Below are 19714 nucleotides of genomic sequence, written 5' to 3'. Positions count from 1 at the left end.
GCATTAAGTTTCATCACCAGCGGTTGCCAGGCAAGATAGGCCCACATTTTGCAAGAGACAGACAGAGAACAAATTAAAGAAAAAGTGATTTTATATTCTTAAAAAATGTGACGTCTAGAGGGTCCACAACCATAGTATTACATACTTTAAAGTTATTTGCGTACAAGGGGCGGCCATTTTGTTGGGCACTTTCGGGCCGATTTTCGCGAAATTTGAACTCAAACACCATTATCGTGTAACGATGATATATTTAAACGATTTTTATACTTGGAGAGCTCTGAAGGGTTCACAACCTAAAATCATGATTTTTTCGTACAATCAGAGGCCATAATCCAGGAAGTTACATTCCAATTATGTGCGAATATCGCCAGGAACCACGATCTTTGGGATATAGACACACATTTTAAGTTTCATCAAAATAAGATCAAAATTGTGAACTCTATAGGTTCCACAGCCTTAATATTAATACTTTAACACTATTTGCGTACATGGAGCAGCCATTTTGTCAGGCACTTTCGGGCCAATTTTCACGGAATTCGACCTCAATCGACAGTATTGTGCAACGGTAATATATTCGAACTTTTTTTTTTAAATCGGATAAAACTTTTGACCTCTGGAGAGACCATAATCTAAAAACGCGATTTTTCGTACAATCAGGGGCCATCATCCGAGAAATTAGGGTCCGATATGCGTAAATATCGAAAGGAACTGAGGTCGTTGGGTTATAAACACACATTTCAAGTTTCATCCAAATGGGATAAAAAAAATTGTGACCTCTAGAGTGTCCACAAGCTAAAAACGTGATTTTTCGTACAATCAGGGGCCATAATCCATGAAGTTACAGTACGATAAATACCAATATTGAAATGAACTGAGATCTTTTGGAGATAAACCTATATTTCAAGTTTCGTTAGAATTGGAAAAAATGTGGGCGTATAAAAATTGATAAAATTTTGGACGTCTAAAGGGTCCACAAGCTAAAAACACGATCTAAAAACACGATTTTTTTATATACAATCAGGGGAAATAATCCACGAAGTTACGGTCCGACACTCGTTCGAGATTCTTGGGATACAAACATGTATTTCAACTTTCAATGTCATCTGGGGTAATTCTGCATAGGCAGGAAGGGTGATACATGTACGCTGAAGTTGAATTAAATCGTCAGTTTTGGTCATATCACCCTTGGGTCCCCCGTTTTGTCGTTCTTATCCGACATGGAAGGGATTTCGCGTTAAGTTAGTGTTATATTCTATTGGACCAATAGTGAAACTTTGAAAAAAAAACAGCGGCTGCCAGGCAGGATACGTCCATATTTTCGATAGATGGATAGAGAACAAGCTAAAAAGAAAGTGATTTTTCCTACAATCAAGGGCCATAATTCTTGAAGTTACAATTCGATATGCGCAAATATCGAAACGAACCAAGATCTTTGGGTTATAAACATGCATTTCAAGTTTCATCAAAATCGGATTACAGTTGTGACCTCTACAGGGTCCACAACCTTGATATACCATAATTTTACACCTTTCGCGTACAAGCGGCGCCGTTGTGCGGCAGTTTTAGTTTGATTTTCAGGAAATTTGAACTGAACCTTTATTATGGTGTGACGGTCTTATATTCTTACGATTTTTAAAATCAGATAATAACTGTGACCTTCAGAAGGATGAAACGCTAAAAAAGGCGATTTTTCGTATAATCAGGGGCCATACTTCAGGAAGTTACGATCTGATATGCGACAATATCGAAGGGAACCAAGATCTTTAGGTTATAAACATGCATTCAAGTTTCATCAAAATCAAATTAAAATTGCTACCTCTACAGGGTCCACAACCTTGATATACCATATTTTTACACTATTCGGGTACAAGCGGCGGCCATTTTGTCCAGCAATTTTGGTCCGATTTTCACGAAATTCGAACACAACCTTCGTTAGGGCGTAACGGTGATATAATAATACGTTTTTTTTAATCGGATAAAAATTATGATTTTTCGTATAAACAGGGGCCATAATCCATGAAGTTTCGATCCGATACATGCCAATATCGAAAGCAGCCGAGATCTTTTGGGGATAAACCTATATTTCAAGTTTCGTCAAAATCGGACAAGAATTGTGACTTGTAGAGTGTCCACAAACAAATTGTGGACGTCCGGACGGACAGGGGCGACGAAAATATACGTCCACATGAAAATGTGGGCTTATAAAAATTGTATTTCGACAAGGTTCTTTCATCATTAGCCCAAAAAACCCAGAAAATTTGAAAAATGTATGGTTGAACAATTTGCAGTCATAGTGGTGCTAACGACGCTTACTTTGCTAAAATCGTTGCATAACACCTTAGGATTGACTGAAAAAGCCCAGCAGATTTGAAAAATTCATTAAAGTAGCCTTTAGTGTTTAGAAGGTTTCGATGACAATGGCAGTAACTCATCGAAATGTCATTGAGCGACTACGGTTGCCCCTTAAGACTATCTGAACAAATCTAGCAAACTGGAAAACAGAATCTGACCTATGGATGGAGTGTTTACAAGAGTTATGGAAGGTCGGCTGGACATGGGTGACGACAAGGAACAGTTTGTTAAGTTCTATATGCAATTAGATACACAGTTACAAAAGGAACCAAGTTTGATAGCTACCATCTTCTAAGACTCTTCCCATAACAGAAATTGTACTCTTTGACTCTTTGTAGTCAACATTCGTGTTCAGTTCATTCCAAAACGTCGTAAATTATGGTTTAACAATTCTTTTGACTATTTCCATAGAAACGTGGGTACCCTGATTAACATTAAAACCAAAAGGTTACATTATGAGATCGACGTTAGCTAGATCTGAAGTTTTCAGAATCTTGAACAGAATTACAATTCTATGTAATAAGATTAAAGGTAGAACGAATGGTAGAATCTTTAAAACAGAAGACAGTACATATCAACCTAATCAGTATGTTCAACACATAATTTTGAAAGTCCCTGAGAAACAAATTTGATACAAGTATGAAGAAGTAGGAAAAAAATCCAACTCATTTAATAAAACAGCCGTTCCCAACATTAATTCAGAGTCCTACATTTGACCATAAGATGTAATTAAGTATTGTTTGTTCTTTTTAAATTTATTTGCATTGATGAACTTCGTGTTTCAAACACCTGTAAGGAAAGACAATCTCCCCACCTCTGCAGTCAATCATATACAAATATAATCCTGTTGAATACAGTTTGATGTCTTAAGTTACAGCTCAATACCAAATCGGATAAAAATAAAAAAAGGTATTATATCTAAATCGCACGCCAACTGTAATAGAAATTATTATTATATTCTTATCTGCGTTTATAGAATTACATGTCACGATAAAACTCACCAATCATTAACAACAGTTTACCTTCAAGGGAATCATCATTTGTGGTACATGGCATATTACTGGCTGGGAGGTAATAATGACATTAAAGAAGCGATGACGTGCTAGCTGATTGACAGCTAGAGATATATATTGGAGTAAATGAAATGAGAAGGACTGTACCTTGCTTATCAAGACAGCAGTTAGAACAGACAATTATTATACCTGCTAGTTGATCGCATTCATTTTAACGGTAAGTTAAAGTTAATTTTTTTTATCAAACCATTTTCAACTTGTACTTTATGCATAGTTTATGTACGGTTAAATTGTTGGGTTTTCTACATTAACTTGTAATCTTATAGAAACCGATAGAAGTGCTTTTTAGCGTAAGCCTTACTCAAATAACATAAATTAATGAAGTTAAGTTTAGTTGCTACTATTTCATAGAATTGCAAGTTATTGAATAAGTATCTTAATTCATTTAAAATGAATTCGAATCGACTCCACTAATCAAAGTTTCTTATTAAAAACTTTTTTTCAAGTAATAAAACATTACGAAAAGACATTAAAGTGCTCGGTAACAATCTAAATGATAGTTATGTGTTTTGGGGACAACGTGTAACAAATATAAAGAATCAACCAGTATCTTAATAATAGCAGTCTTTTTGATTAGTGTCTTTAACGTGCGGGGTTTTCCTGGTTTTCGTGTTAAATTGTAAATGTAATTCAAGCAACCAAAGTTGTACTTTACGTTTGACAATGAAACACTGTTTGTTGACATAAATAGTTATGTACGGAAGCGAGAATGAATCCGAGTCAAATTGTCAGTGGAGAAGTCGTTTTCCGCTTTCGTTCGTGTCCGGTACTTGTGGGTGGTATTACTTGTTTCGGTAACTGTTTACTGAGACGCAATGAAAACGCATCATTGGTTTGCTTGCGAGATACAATGTGGATTTTGACACGAATGTTGGTGGGACACAAGAAGATAAAAAAAAACACGGATGACATAAACACTTTACAGTGAAACGTAGGTCGTCAGTAACGGCGTTGAGTCTAAATAGATCAAAAGTAAGGCGGTCAAGCACATAGTGCAGCAGAGGGTAGTTAGCATTGATAGACCTATGCGGGAAGATAGCGGCGTGCAAGTCTGCAAATATGCCCGGGTGGTGTGGATGTCTTGCCGGGGCTTTTTCAAAAAACACACTATATATATTCCGTATGTACCATAAAATCGCGATTATTAACATTCCCATTATGTCGAATTTATTATTTTATTGTGTGTGTTGAGAGAATCGATCTTTTTTTGTACGTTTAGGTGATCAAAAGGAACACGGTTTGTTATCATTAATGTCATCGTTGTGATCTGATGTTGGTACACCCAGTATTGGTTGGTTAATGTTTATCTCTGAAATTAAATAATCATCCAAAAGTTTTCATTGCATCTCGCTATATTTTGTTTGGGAGCGAGTTAAGTCGATGGAAACGCAACTCTTTTGAGAATAGGCGCCAAAACCGGGTCCCATTCCGCTTATTTTATCCATTTTCTGTCTTGTATTCTACGTGGAGATTATCACTGGTGGTTTTTTCGCGATCCTAAAAGTTTAAAACTGTTTACCGGACTCGTGTAAAGATTCTTGGTGATTTTAAAGAAGCCACTCTTAGTATTGTAACAGACCGTTAGCGCTAACCACTGCGCATACTGCATTTTATCGTTTGGTGGAAATCATCACATTTATTAATCCGGGACTAAAATGTTTTAGAATGAATGTGGAAAACATTTAAGAGCACGTATATTATTCTAGATTCAAGTATACTGCGTTTCAAAATCATGGTATAACTTTTCAAGTGTTTGTTGCTTCCTATGTTTCTATTGCTTGGCTATTGGTTGGGACTGAATTTATTTCTTATATTTGCTCGTTTAAAGGTCCCTTTAAGTGCTATGGGGTCAAATACTAAACACCCCCCATCAGCATTCAGTTGTCCGTAACAAAATCAAACGTCGTTTAAATGAAAATTCCAGTGTTGAATTACAGGTACGTAAATTAAAAGGGCCAATATGGATAATTACACTGAAAGCGTAAGGAATAATCCGCCGTATAATCCACCGGCATCACACAGTATAGTATTTAATCCTTCAGATTAATATTTGCGGGTTAAGGTGACAAACTCAAACTCCGAAGACCCGACGACGATAAATCTACTCCATTTTATTCAGTGGATAAGGCGCTGGTGTACTAACCAAGATGTCCCGGGATTTGTCTGTTTCTCGGATTTATTTAGCGGTTTCCTCATAGCACGCTGCAGGACCCCCCAACCCTATTTAATATTACAAATCTTACAAATGCCAAAATTTCTTCCTTTTTTTACCGGCTCGATCACCTAATCTCCAAGAGTGCTGTAGGGGCGTGACATGGAATATAATAATATCGGCTGGTTTTCAAATATTTTATTAGCAGCTACTGTTTACCAAATATCTTAATTACAATGGTTGTTCACTAAATACCTGAGCTACAATGAACCTTTTTACAGAGACATCTTTTTCTCTCTAGATAAATAAATGTAGAACGCTATACTTTTTATCATCAGTACAATATGAGTATTTATTTATATAGGTTTAGCTTTTTTATGCATTAACGGTTATTGCAATCAATATAAAAAAAACCTAAAACTAATTTGTATATGATAGTATTTAAGAGACTCAAAATCCTTGGCGATCATCGGACAGTTGTATCACTCAGGGGTAACAACTGTGGGGATACTTTTGCAAAAATGCTCCAATTGAGTTGAGTAAGGACATTTTTTGACTCGATACTGAACAGTCCTAAACAAATTAACATGTAAGTTGCTAGCTATATCGTCATTTACAAAGATAAGCAGTCTTTGTATTGCAGGGATACTGCCATTTACCAAGATGCCCACACCACCTCCAATATAAACCATGACATGTATCTTGTTTAGCCATGCATCATTTAATCATCACTTAACCTTTATTTTTTGGCGTATTTTAATTTGCCGCCACAATAACTATTCGGTTGTACGATCTAAAGAAACGGAATCCATTTGGGTTTTTTTATAAATAACTCTTTCTAAACTTTAGAAACAACTGTAATTTTTGAAAAGGACACAATTGGTTAAAATAATACTGGTATTCGATTAGATCACATCATTACGTTTTTCATTTTAAATCGGAAATTGAATAGCAATAGAACCAACACATCTCCTATCCTATACACAGGGATTAAATCTAACAATTTAAAAGATATTGTTGCCGTTGAGCAAATTATATTACGTGCCAGCGATAGTAAAGGTTAAATAGATTTTAAATTTAACTTTAAAAGTAATGAAGATCTTTGCTATGGTTGATCCGTAACGTCTACGCGAAAGATACAAATGTGACGAAGTTATAGTTATAGTTCGAGAATGAAGACTACTGCGGTATTATACAGTCAACTTTCAGCTTTTTTATAATTGCCCTGAAGACGAGGAGTTGTAGATTTAAAGGAGCTAAATCGCTAATATTTGGGACCTAGAAATTGACAAAAATGGGTCTCAACGCATATAATAATGTAATATGAATGTATATAAACTGATTTACATTCAATCGTTTCTGTATTTACTGTAATTTCTAATCAGTTATGTTCGGCGAAATACGCCAGAAGTCTAATGTGAATGGCAATCATTAGCGTCTGGTTTTTCCAATCTACACCGATGGTATTTATTGCGCATGCTCTCCAGATAAGAATATAGCGTCACCATTTGACATGACTTGTGGAATATGTCTAGCCCTGTTCTCTGAATCCCTTGTTCCAAATGGCGATGAAACGCATTGTGGTACACGATTCGTGTACCAATGGTAAAATGTTTATTTTGTCTTGAATATTGGATATCAGAAACCCATCTTTTCCCCGTAAGATCACAAGACCAATGTTGATTTGAACTGACAAATAATTCATGTTTTCAATGTCAAAGATATTTGATGATATTCAGTTAGAGACTTAGCACTTTAAAACTGTAAGAGAATATTAGTTCTTACTCAACATCCACACTAAGAACTACACTTTTGTCTATGCCACATGGTTTATAAGTCGATTAAGGCTAGTTTTGGATTTCATGCGGCGACTTTCTCTCTGGATAGGCTACACGATTTTCGGAAGGTCATGAATAATGTCTAATAGTCTTCTAGTTTTTGTTTTAGATTAGAAGCAGAATTGAAACTTGGAATTTATATGGCGAGGACAGTAGTGTTGCAATTAGTATGACTTCATAATAATATAACGGTAAAAACAAAAAGTCGCCATTCTGGTGTTGTGACAATCGGTTTTCAGTGTGCTTGGACTGATATACTTTTGTAAGTTCACGCCTCCAGGGACATTATAAGCAAGCTGGATGTCGACCGTGTACCTAATATTACTCTCCGATTCAATCTGTAATAACAACTGATCTCCTGTAGTCGCGTAGCTTCCCAAATTTGCACGTAGACATTACGGACCAACCATAGCAAAAAATATATACTTTAAAAATATTTTTGCATCAGTTTATCCCAATGTAAAATTTCTGGATGGTTACATTGGCATTTAAAATAGCTATTACATTCATATTTTTTTTGGACAAAAACGCGGAGTGATGGCCGAGTAATCTTCCTCTTGAATGCCGTTTACACCTGAGACTTTATTCTTCAGTAGACTGGAAACTTTTAACTTAATTTCTGTACAGACTAAGTCTAGTCTGAACGAAGATATGTTGACACTGATTGACACAATTGTTCACGTGACTTAACTATTGAACACTTTATACATCACTCCATTCATTGTTTCACTGACGGGACTAAAAGCCTGGTCATTTGACTTCTGAATTGAACAACTTTATTTGTGTGACTTATAAAATAAAAAAAGGCAGTGATTGTCAATCTATCTATACGTATGAACTCCTTCACAATCCTTACTCAAGCATTGGCGTTGTAAAGGCATTGGCCGGTTGGCAAAAAACATAATTTTCGATTTGATTTGATTTGACTAAACAGTCAGATCGGACATGTTTAAATAAAATAGTTACAAACATTGAGATTGAGACCTATCAGAGAAACATCTGACAAGCCACATCCGAGATATAGACGTTTTAGTTTGTGGTGATTAACATACACTGCCAATGGCAGACTATAATTTGATTATGGTATTATTACATAATACCTCTTTAATGGTAGATTATGAAATTCAATATTCAAATTTTGCTGATTAATATTCTTTCCATTAGATGATTGTGGGTTTAGAGATGAATGGCGCTAAATATAGTAACCGGTCATGTAATTCATTTAAAACACTATAAATAGGGGGGGGGGGGGCGATTTCTTTACGTATTGTAAATATTATATAAGTTATTGATCAATAACTAATGAAAACAGCTAAAATAATAAACATAAACATAGATGGTGTGAGAGATATAGGCATTAAACTCACTATCACTAATTACTTTGGTAATTTTTTTTTTAAATAATATTTTTACTCGGTTTTCTGATAAAAGATATCACGCCAGTTTCTTTTTTTCCATGTGCTGTAGTTAATGTTATTATCATCGGACAAGTAATTCATCTGTCTAATTGCGTATCGACTTTAAATAGGATCATAGTGATGACTACAGATTCCACATATACAGCACGCAATCATATTCATTATGTTTGAATAGTATTCAATGTTTTATTGATATTGAAATGTCGAAGTTTGAATAGTTATCAATGTTTCATTAACATAATAGTCCGAAACGAGGTGTGATAATAATGATGTTTATTGAGTCAGAGATATTGCATGATCTTATTATATTATTGTAGAATGAGCGATCAGAGTTGCCTTACATTTTATTAAATAGTGCACATGTTATGTAGGTACTTTACCTTTGCTAATAAATACTTTTATGTAATGAATCAAATTCAGATTAATTAATCAGCGTGCACTTCACATTAACAGAAAAAGACACTCATTACAACAAGATCATAAAGGTTTCTTAATGACCAACACGCACTAGTCAAGCCCACAGCTTAATACATATTCAGATTACGGGTTATTTAAAACCTCTTTAAAGATATTATTTACATTGGGGATGAGTTTTAATTTGTGAGCACTCGGCCTCGGAGAAGTCTTGTAGACAGGACAACATTTTTACAGCAACTGCCGTAGACAAGAACATTAATTGAAATAATTTATTCTAAAAAGCTAATCTTTAAATCCGTTGACATAAGTGTCATCAAAGATCTGACCAAAGTAGAGAACACTCGCACTCGTTTAGACTCGAGACCTAATGATCTTTAGAGAATTGCCGGCACTAACGCAGACTTTTACATATATTTTATTAATGTATCGAGTACCCCAGGGCACATCACACTCCAATCACTGTAATATTATTGCGCAGGTTATTAATAATTGACCTTGTCATTTATCGTATAACCTTGTCGCTACGTTGTTTACCTTAGAATGTCTTCCTTTGTGATTCCACGTCCAGGCCGTGCAATTCACTTAGGACAATATATTTTTATGTCAATTTGAGTTCTGAACATTCCAAATTTAATTTAGTATTCAGATGCCACCTAGTAAATTGTTGGTTCTTTTATTGACACCATTGTGAGTTTCTGCAATGTATTTAGATGGAAATGAATAAGTAAGTCAAAACTACACATCTGACATCATGTCAGCTTTGATCAGGGATGTGAGAATTTATCGCCTTATAGGAAAGAATGACCTTTAAACAATTAATCTGGGCTCGGCAGGAAACAAATGCCATTACTACAATAGTATGGTGAAAATTGTTACGAAATCATAACGGAATATCAATCTGGTTAAAACACAGATCGTATTTCGTTTCGTTTTTATAGTTCAAAATTTCGTTTTACTTGTCTTTACTACACCTGGATCTGGAAGAGTTGTTATTTAACCCGTGTTCTGAATGGTGTCAGTGTTTTACACTGAACTGTGGGTAATCCACTAGTAACATAAATGCTGATTGTTTAATCAAATGTATGACGTCATAGGGTCATAAGTTGGTCTTTTGACCCCTGACGTGACCTATCGCTATAACTTGTCAGATCTTCTTGTAGTGTAGCCCATCGAAAGTATAAAAAAACGAAACGAAATATAGTTCTGTATTTTAATTAGATTGAACGGAATATAGATCAATTACTAAACCATGGAAACAATTCTTAAAGGACAATGAATAGAAATAGTCCGTACAGTCCCTTGCTTTTATTCATTCTATGGTAATGCACGGACATTTTCTATTTTTTTTCTTTTTCTCTTATCTGGGGACAGTCAATTATTTCTTTTGAATTGTCAAATATCCTCCCAGTCTCATATAACAACTTTTGGTCTTCGACTCAATTATTAGTGAGCAGAAATTCACCCGTGTATCTGTTATCACTCGTCACTTCAGTCAGTTATATAGAAGGATAACTCGTGTTTTCCTTTTGCTTTCATCACTTGTTTCTTGAAATCTTCATTACGCATCTATCGCAGCAATGATCTGTGTTAAAATTATATTTGGAGCGTGCTTAACCAGTTCTATCACATATGTGATAATGACTGACACCAATATTGTCATTTAAGGAAAATGTCACACTTTTGACTTATTTGCAGAAATGAAATGAAATAGGATTGAATGGCCTACTTTTCTAAACTAATGAAGACGGGCGAAAGCCAGTGTGCTATGACGGAAATTTTTCCCGGAGAATAGCGGTACGAATTATTTCGAATCCCAACATATAAACGTGACCTCGGTCTTTTGTACGACTAGACACCACTCCTTGCCAGGTTATTCTGTACCACTCACGCTGGAAAATCCCAGGGAACGAAACCCAAGACCTCCTGATTATTGAGCTAGCGCCTTAACCACTGAGCCTCCGCGACGCCTTACTTATATGCAGTAAAGCTAATTGAAATCTGATGATTTCGTTCAGATTATTCGGATGATCACTTCGTGTCCTGAAACTGTAAATATGCGTTTCATCTTGATTAGACAGACAAAAATTTGGCGAAAGATTCTGTATAATGGGATTTGATTGGTTGGTTGATCGAGCGTCCATCAATCACAATCTTCATGTCAGAAAACGTGCTCTATACAGAAATGGAATTAGCTGAAGTGGACTAAACAAGGGGAAAATGGACGAATTCATCAAAAAATGGACCCTAATCCTTAAACGTTCCATTTTTTTAGTAACCTATAGGACTAAATGGCATCACGCTGTGAATATTCACTGTAAATGAATATTTAAGCCTTGATGTAATGACAAATGCTGTTGATTCCATATTGATACGTGGGCTTATCTGCTCAACGTGTTCCAATGATCGGCTTATAATGTATTTGAGAACGCCTTACATATGCACCCATGAGAATTAAATGTAAAATGACAGCTTCGGGTTATGCAAGTTTTTCTTTTTTAACTTAGTGGTTGGTAAATATTAACCATAGTAAGTGGAGTGCAATAAAACCCCTTAACTTCTATCAATTATTTATTTGACTAATTTAAATTTACAGAAGCCTTGGTATGTTATACCCCCAGAGGTACAAATAACATGATTGGTTCTAGAGAATTAAACGGAAAAGAACACATTAAGATGGCACTGGGTACCTCTCTATATATATTATTCATGTACTTCCTTTCAAAGAAAATATTAAATTGTGATTTTGGGTGTTAAAATGTAATATCGCTTCAAGGTATGGAATAACGATACGCCAATTAACGCTATCCATGTATTAAACATTTTTTAATGTTTGACTAAATCTACACTATGTGCAGTATTTCATTATTACTAATGTATCTTGTGCACTTCAAACTCTGGTTAAGTTCGGAATTCGAGAATCATCATGTCCTACGACAAATACTAAACTACAATGGACGACAAAAAGCAATCAAATCCGTTTCTTAAGAGCCCCTAAAGGAAAATGCTGATTTAAGCAATGTTACATATTTGCACCGAATATGTGAGTCTCTCAGCGTGAGAAAATCTGAATGATACGCAACAGAACTAACGTTTACACTACAGTTGCCTTAATAGTCATCAATGCAAGTGATTTCATCAAGCAATGTGATTGATTGTCCCTTACACAGAATGTTGAATGAAATGTTTTTAAACATTGAACAGATTTCCAGATCGACATTTTTTTTTTCTTGTCCGAGGCATCAATGGATCGGCCATTTTACTCTCTTTTGATCACAGTGAAAAGGAATTATGGTTTAAATAATCTGGTTTAATCAGAGAGTGAAGACGTAATCATTGAAAGAATTTTAAACATTTAAACACATTTGTGATGTTGACATTTATTTTGATACAGAGAAATAACACTAATAATTAATCATTTATATTTTTAAAAAAAACATGGAAATGGGGAAAGTACATTATACCATTTGTAAGTGCAGGAAGACAACATCACACGCATCAGAGCTACACAAAGTAGAGCCGCACTAAATAAACATAATGCACGCCAGCCAGACCAGGCCTGTCGGAGAACTGTCAAATTCAAACTTGTACTTGCTTAATGCAACAAGCCAACAAAGTTAGCCCTTGCGATAAAGTCAAAATTCTGTTGTATGAGACTGCCAGATAGGCTACCTGTATGACAATGACAGCTTGAATTTATGAGATGAACGTATTAATTGAATAATGCCATGTTATGTGGTATTAAAGTGCGATATTTATAGATATTTGTGAAATAGTTTAAATGTTGTTTTCAATGACTTATGATGTCTGGTCCCGTAGTTAATCATATTGAATAAAAGTGGGTGGAAAAGGGTTATGAAATATAGAGATTGGGGAAATAAGTTTTATCTGTTATGTCATTTCCATGTCTGGGAGTTAATAAAATTATCAGAATTATACACAGCACTCAAAGTGAGACCAGAGTCAAAGTTCTGGAGCTTGATGATTGCTCAATTGAGATACACTGGAAGTCGGTAATGTAATCAGACCGCAAATGTCGTCTTTTATGTTTAGCGAGTTCCTTTAACAAAAACAGGGATTCATGCCTTAATATCAATTACAAGTCAAACACGCACCATTTCTAATTCACGAATTAACTGGTCAAAATAAACTTAACTATAAAGAAAACCATGCACATGTGCCCTAAATATACTTATTTCTCTTTCTTTAATCAAAAATACTGCGCTCGAATTTATAAGTTAAGTGGTCTGGGTTTCGTGAACTGCTTCCGGGGAGTATATTTCCAGTTATTAGAAGACGTAGCCTAGTCCAGAAACTTTTTCATTACCGAGATCAAAATTGTAAATTTTTAGACTGTGATCCGAAACAAAACGTGGTTCAGCGAGTAAGGCGCTGACTCATTAAACAAAGTGTTCCTAATTTAATTCCGATATTGGCCAAGAAAAATCTAGGTCCATCCATGTTCTCATTCAAAAACCCTACAAATGCCTGTTCTTCGGTAAAGCAACGTTAGGTACTCTAGGCACAATTGATCAAATCTGATGATAACCACGCAATCTAGCCAAATTTAATTAGGATCATTTGATATAGTTTAGAAAAAAGTTGAAAAAGTCTAAGGTTGCCCAGCTCTTTAGGACAAAGCAGCTATCTTTATGCTCATACCAAATTCACAAAGTAGTACGTCATAGAATAATAGACCATTGTTGTAAATGCGTACAAAGAAGCAAGCTAAAATAAGCTAAGTCTCTAACTCAATATCATCCAAAATCTTCGACATTGAAAACACGAATTATTTGTCAATTTAAATCAACATTGATGTTGTGATCTTACGGGGAAAAGATGGGCTTCTGATATTCATTAATTAAGACAAAATAAACATTTTAGCGTTGGTAAAAACAGAAATGATTGAATGTAAATCAGTTTATATACATTCACATTACATTATTATATGCGTTGCGACCCATTTGTGTCAATTTCTAGATCCAAAATATTAGCCATTCAGCTCCTTTAATTTTAAGTGACAAATATAATATGACATGCCAAAGGATTTTCAAATCACGTCGCAGAAAAAAACTATTTTTATTAAATCCAATCTCAAAAAAATTAGATTAACTTTATAAATGCGCACGGAAGAAGATTAATTCTAAATAATAAACATAGATATATTTTAAATTATCTTTTAACCTTTGTTAAATGGCAGATAATGGGATTGTTATTTTTACTCACGTTGAATTACACTATCAGGGTAATAAAGTCAGTGCATCCATTATTATTTGTCAGACAGAACAAGAAAAAAACAAATCAACACGTGTTTTGTAAAAGCAAAACGCATTTATAAAGTATACTTCGTTGTCTGTGTAAATTAAGTATGAAATATTCTTCTTGATTTCCAGAAGAACATCAAATCATCTAAGTAACTGAAACTTACTCGTTTATTGTGCGGCGACAAAAAGTAAGACATGGAAGTATAATGACAAATCTGCCTAATGTCTTCATCACCAGAGTGACATTGAAGTACGGTTTGGATCGGAGCTATCATTAGGCCAACCCGATTAGCGTCTTTAACGTGCAGTAATGAGGGCTACAGTCGTATACAGCTTTTGTATTTGAGAGATACAACGAAAGGGAGATGCGTATAACTTCTTTATGCAATTTAAAATACGTTTAACACTTTAATCTTTTGTGCTTTTCATTTGTGTCTGCTGTACCAAACCCCGTGAGGGGCTGCAACTATAGGGGTTCTCTCCCCCATGCCTGATAAAATAATTGACAAACCGTCTGTAAATGGCGCTCTCTGGGGTATATCCTAAGTACCAAACCACCAGAGTCTGCTTTGCTTAATAATTCATCAAAAATGTACTTGTCAGTTGTGTAGGGTTTACCTATAGGCTTGGCACTCAAGCAGAGGGCATCAAGCACTGTAGTCTTAAACACCCGTCCCCATCCTTAGCTTGCTTAATTGTGTTTAAAACACATCATCATCTAGTCATGGGAGGGCCTCATAAATGGAACGGGGATTTGGAGGGGCCTCTCTAGTGAAATAGTATTCAATCCCTCTTCATATTAATCCTGCACAGCGCCAAAATATGCAAGCAGTTGTCCTTCAGTTCGGGAATTTTCCAAAACCCCATCCTTAACTCATAATGATAATGTGCTAAAAAGGTTCCAGAAGTAGGTGATTATTTAATTACAACAGGTGAGAGCTTTGATTGCTAAAATTGTCAATAGGATTAGGTTTTAACCAGAGGATTTAATATTTGCCTTTTAGAAAAGGCTACCAACGCATGTACATGAAAGATAAAACAACAGCACATTTCTTCGTAGTATTTAGCATAGTATACTGCATGTCAAAATCGTGTGTAATGTTCACCCCTTGGCCATATAATGAACTTACAATAATCTAGAAATGTATTTGTCGATGCGACATTAAATTTTGTTTATATGCTAATTTGAAGTTATAGAAGTGTAAATGTGAGTAATTAATTTCGTTGGATATTTGCTGTTGAATTTGCAATTGCATGCCAAAGTTGTTATTGATTTTTCTAAGTAAATGTCGGGAAGTTAGGATGGAATTGGCAAAAAGGAACAATGATCTTTATAATATAGAGTCGATACGTCTTTCTTAAAAAAAAGTCATTGTATTTTTATTCGACATGCGCTTGCTATTATTAAAGGAGATAATCCGCCTGTTTAACAAATGATCGATAATGACCAAAGCTACGCGGATCAACTCTTATTTAAAAAAGTTGATGTGTACCCTTTGAAGCACTTTCTTAACTTGCTAGATCTGTCTCTGCCAGTAACGTCGTGGACGCAATCTTTCATTAAAGCTTCTGGTAGTAATCTGTCTATTGTCGTTTAATGACCTTTTGGTTTCGACATTGCCCTACAACCTGAATAAACTGTTCGATATTCAAGCGGATGATGATGTCAGGCCTATATACATTGTGGGAAGGACAGTGAGGGGGGTCGTAGACCAACTTCACGATTTTGTATAGTATTAATATAGCCCAAAACACAAAACAAGACCCCAGGTGCCTTTTTCGGTTTTACCCAACATTTCAAGGACATTTGAAATAACTAAACTATGGAAAAACAAATGTGTATTGTCCTTTGATATTAGCCCACGGCTTGTCGTTATCTGCGATTATTTCGTGTATATAAATGTTCCACATCTAATCTATAGCAGCAGCTGGTTATAGATTATTTAATGGATTTTTTCAAGACTATCTATCTGTAATAAACATTGCATGTGTACAGCGTCTAAAAAGTTTCTGAAATATGTTAAATGCCTGTAAGCTCAAATACAGGGCGACCCCCCCCCCCAAAAAAAAAAAAACAGAACCCATACAAATTTTATTACATACAACAAAAGTCCAGCAATTTTCAAGACTTCAACTTCACAAAGTTTCATTTATTTTGGTCGCTTTGCATAAAAGTCACGTTCAACTGCGTTGGAGGCAAACTTGCATACGTCGCGCACAATTGTCAATTACTCGAATACATTCCTCTTTGGCGATTTGCCTGATCTTTGCTGTGATTGCTGTTAAAGACCCCTACACGCAAGCAAATTATTGAAATTATATTGACCCATGTGTTAGTCTCGAAATGACCTAGGTTGTGTCACGTGGACGTTAAACCCAAATTTCTCTCAATAACTCCGTAGAAAAAAAGTTATGTATGTGAAAAATTATATGCTGCGTAACAACGTCCCAAAACGCACGCGTCACACGCATGTTATCAAATCGGCCGATTACAATCAAATATGCATTTCCTAATAAGCTTCGTCAAGGATGCACTTAACTTCGTCTTAGTGCCTCCAGTTTCAAGTGACTGCAATGCAGTGTTATTAGCACATATATCCTCCCATTAATGATGATGTATTTCAGTACATACCGTTTCATAGATTATTGATCAATCAATTAGACATGATTTTATATAATAATGCGCTACTTGTTGTAGAAAATATATATCTCAAAGAGGTGGCGCCCCGAACTAATGGCAACTTCAAATTAAATCGAAAGTAGCATTCTTTCTTACACACACAACTCCATCAAACGTTCTCCCAGTACCGGTACTTGAGTAGGGCGTCATCGCAGAATTGCGACATCATATCAGAACTCGGTACAAAATTGTCCAAGGAACAAGCATGCAAAGTTTTACGTCGGTCTTACATGAATTGACGGAACCTTATGGCTTTTTTGATGAGTGTCGTTTCCAAGAACAAAACTAGTGATTGGGAGTCAGTTCCTGGTAAGAAAAAAATATACCATATTTTAGTCCGCTAAACGACGTTAAATCCCATTTTGAAGTTATAATTATAAGGCAATACCATTCGTTAATTGTGTCAATTAACCTATAAGGATTAAATCCCTGAAAAACATTTTGGATGACATTAACCCAACAATAATGAGGAGATTAACCCAACAAAAATGAGGAGATTACTGTAACTTTAAATCCATTTTTTCATTAATAACAGGATTATACTAGGTAAGAGAATACGTGTTATTACAATATATCGAGTTTAAACTCTATTCTAGTACACAGCTTGCTGAAACTTCATATTCCTAATAGAGCGCGATATGACTTCATTAACGAGGACGAGCTTTTGAAATGGTAATATTGCCGATAGGTATAGATTAATGCATGCTGGCGTCACACTGTCCAGAAATTGACACCAGATGGCCATACGAATATGGAATATTGAATTTCGAGCGAAGATGGCCCTGAACTTGGTCAAGAAATAATCAGCAGCCGAAGCAATTGCGATGCCTACAGAACGTCACACAATGGCACCCGAAGATGTGAATTTTGTATAGTAGTTTATACCCGTAGGACACTCGAGAGCCACACGATGGCTCTGTAGAGTTGTTCGGGACTGAGTCAGGAAGGAGCGTTATCTAGCGTCACAATCTCTCGAAATTGACACCAGATAGTTACACGATAATGTAAATTCGACTCTGATAGTAAGAACATCGGGCCATTCGTGAGGTCATCTTAAGCCATCGTATGACCGCCGGGGAGATTTTGCAGACTCCGGTAGCAACTTTGTGTGCGTTGGCAAAATCTTTGCCATGCCAAAAATTTGCCGAAAGACCTTGCGAAGGTTCATTTTCGTGTTGAATTCGTGTGTCCATTTTGCCCTTCATAAGACCTTCGTGAGTGCATTGCGAGGGCTTCCGGTAGCCGTGTTGCCTTAATAAGTCAGTCAGGTAAATTATTGCTTACTTAGTATTGTGTTGGTATGGAGAACAAGCGGTTGCCATGCAAGATACGCCCACATTTTGCAAGAGATGGACAGATGACAAGCTAAAACAGCGATTTTACGTATAATCAGAGGCCTTTATCCAGAAAGTTAAGATCCGGTATGCGCGAGTGCTTGTTGATTAAAGTTTAATCAAAAACTGTTACATTGTTGGTGTTACATACTTTTACACTATATGCGTACGGGGAGCAGTCATTTTGTCCTGCAGTTTCGATCCGATTTTCGGAAAATTCGAATTCAGCCGTCATTGTGGTGTAACGGTGATACATTTAACCATATTTTTAAATCGGAAAAAACACTGAGACCTCTAGAGGGGGTACACGCTAAAAACGCGATTTTTCGTACAATCAGGGGCCATAATCCATGATACATGCCAATATTGAAAGAAATTGAGATCTTTGAGCGATAACCCAATATTTTATTTCAAGTTTCCTCAAAATCGGATAAAAATTGTGACCTGTAGACTGTTCACAAACAAATTGTGGACGGACTGGGGCGACAATATACGTCTACATGAAAATGTGGGCGTATAAGAATACCCAATGGCACCGATGATCAAACAAAGTTAAGATGAAGATGATACGATTTGACAAGATGCCCTCTCGGTGGCGTTATGAAGGTCAAAATGGACACACGAATTCAAAACGAAAATGAAACTTCGCAAGATTTTGCCAGCGCCCAAGAAGCTGCTACTGGAACCTGAGCAACTCAACAGGAGGTCATAGATGGCTTGAGATGCCCCCATAAATGACCCGATATTTTTACGATCAGAGTCGAATTTGAACGTGTGTCAATTTCGGGACAGTGTGACGCCAGCTTAAATAATATAACATAGTATACCAATTAAGATTGTATAGCCTGGGGAACGTTTCTGCAGAATATTAGTCTTAACCTGACGTTTTATTACAACAAATTTACTATTAACAAAAGTTCAAATGATTTGGTGGAAATATAAATGCATTAGTCATATCACAAGGATTGTTATAAGATAGTACCGCTAATGTATATAATCATTCTGCATACAGTGGACTATCTACTGTGAGGATAGATCTCTGCCCCGAATGACTGTCATATTGTACTATTTTGTTATGCCGTTCTAAACCGTTTTACATTTTTCATACTCACGGAGACTAAATAAATACCTCTTCAAATTATCTTAGTGTTTCGACTAATTTTCCATGAACTGGGGCCGGTTGCTCAAA

The 19714-nt window shown here is 35.7% G+C and overlaps 1 protein-coding gene across 1 annotated transcript in view; it reads left to right on the top strand.

Annotated features, from left to right (window-relative positions):
- Positions 1-3488: 3488 nt before the first annotated feature.
- LOC126825210 (involucrin) overlaps positions 3489-19714 on the top strand; it is a 38075-nt gene continuing 21849 nt past the window's right edge. Inside the window, exon 1 of the mRNA XM_050554773.2 lies at positions 3489-3582. The gene's annotated coding sequence lies outside the window, so the exon portion shown is untranslated. The remainder of the gene's footprint in view (positions 3583-19714) is intronic.

The sequence above is a fragment of the Patella vulgata genome, chromosome 1, assembly GCF_932274485.2.
Source record: "Patella vulgata chromosome 1, xgPatVulg1.2, whole genome shotgun sequence".
In the NCBI taxonomy this organism is placed as follows: Eukaryota; Metazoa; Mollusca; class Gastropoda; family Patellidae; genus Patella; species Patella vulgata.
This window is presented reverse-complemented; position numbering and strand designations above follow the sequence as displayed.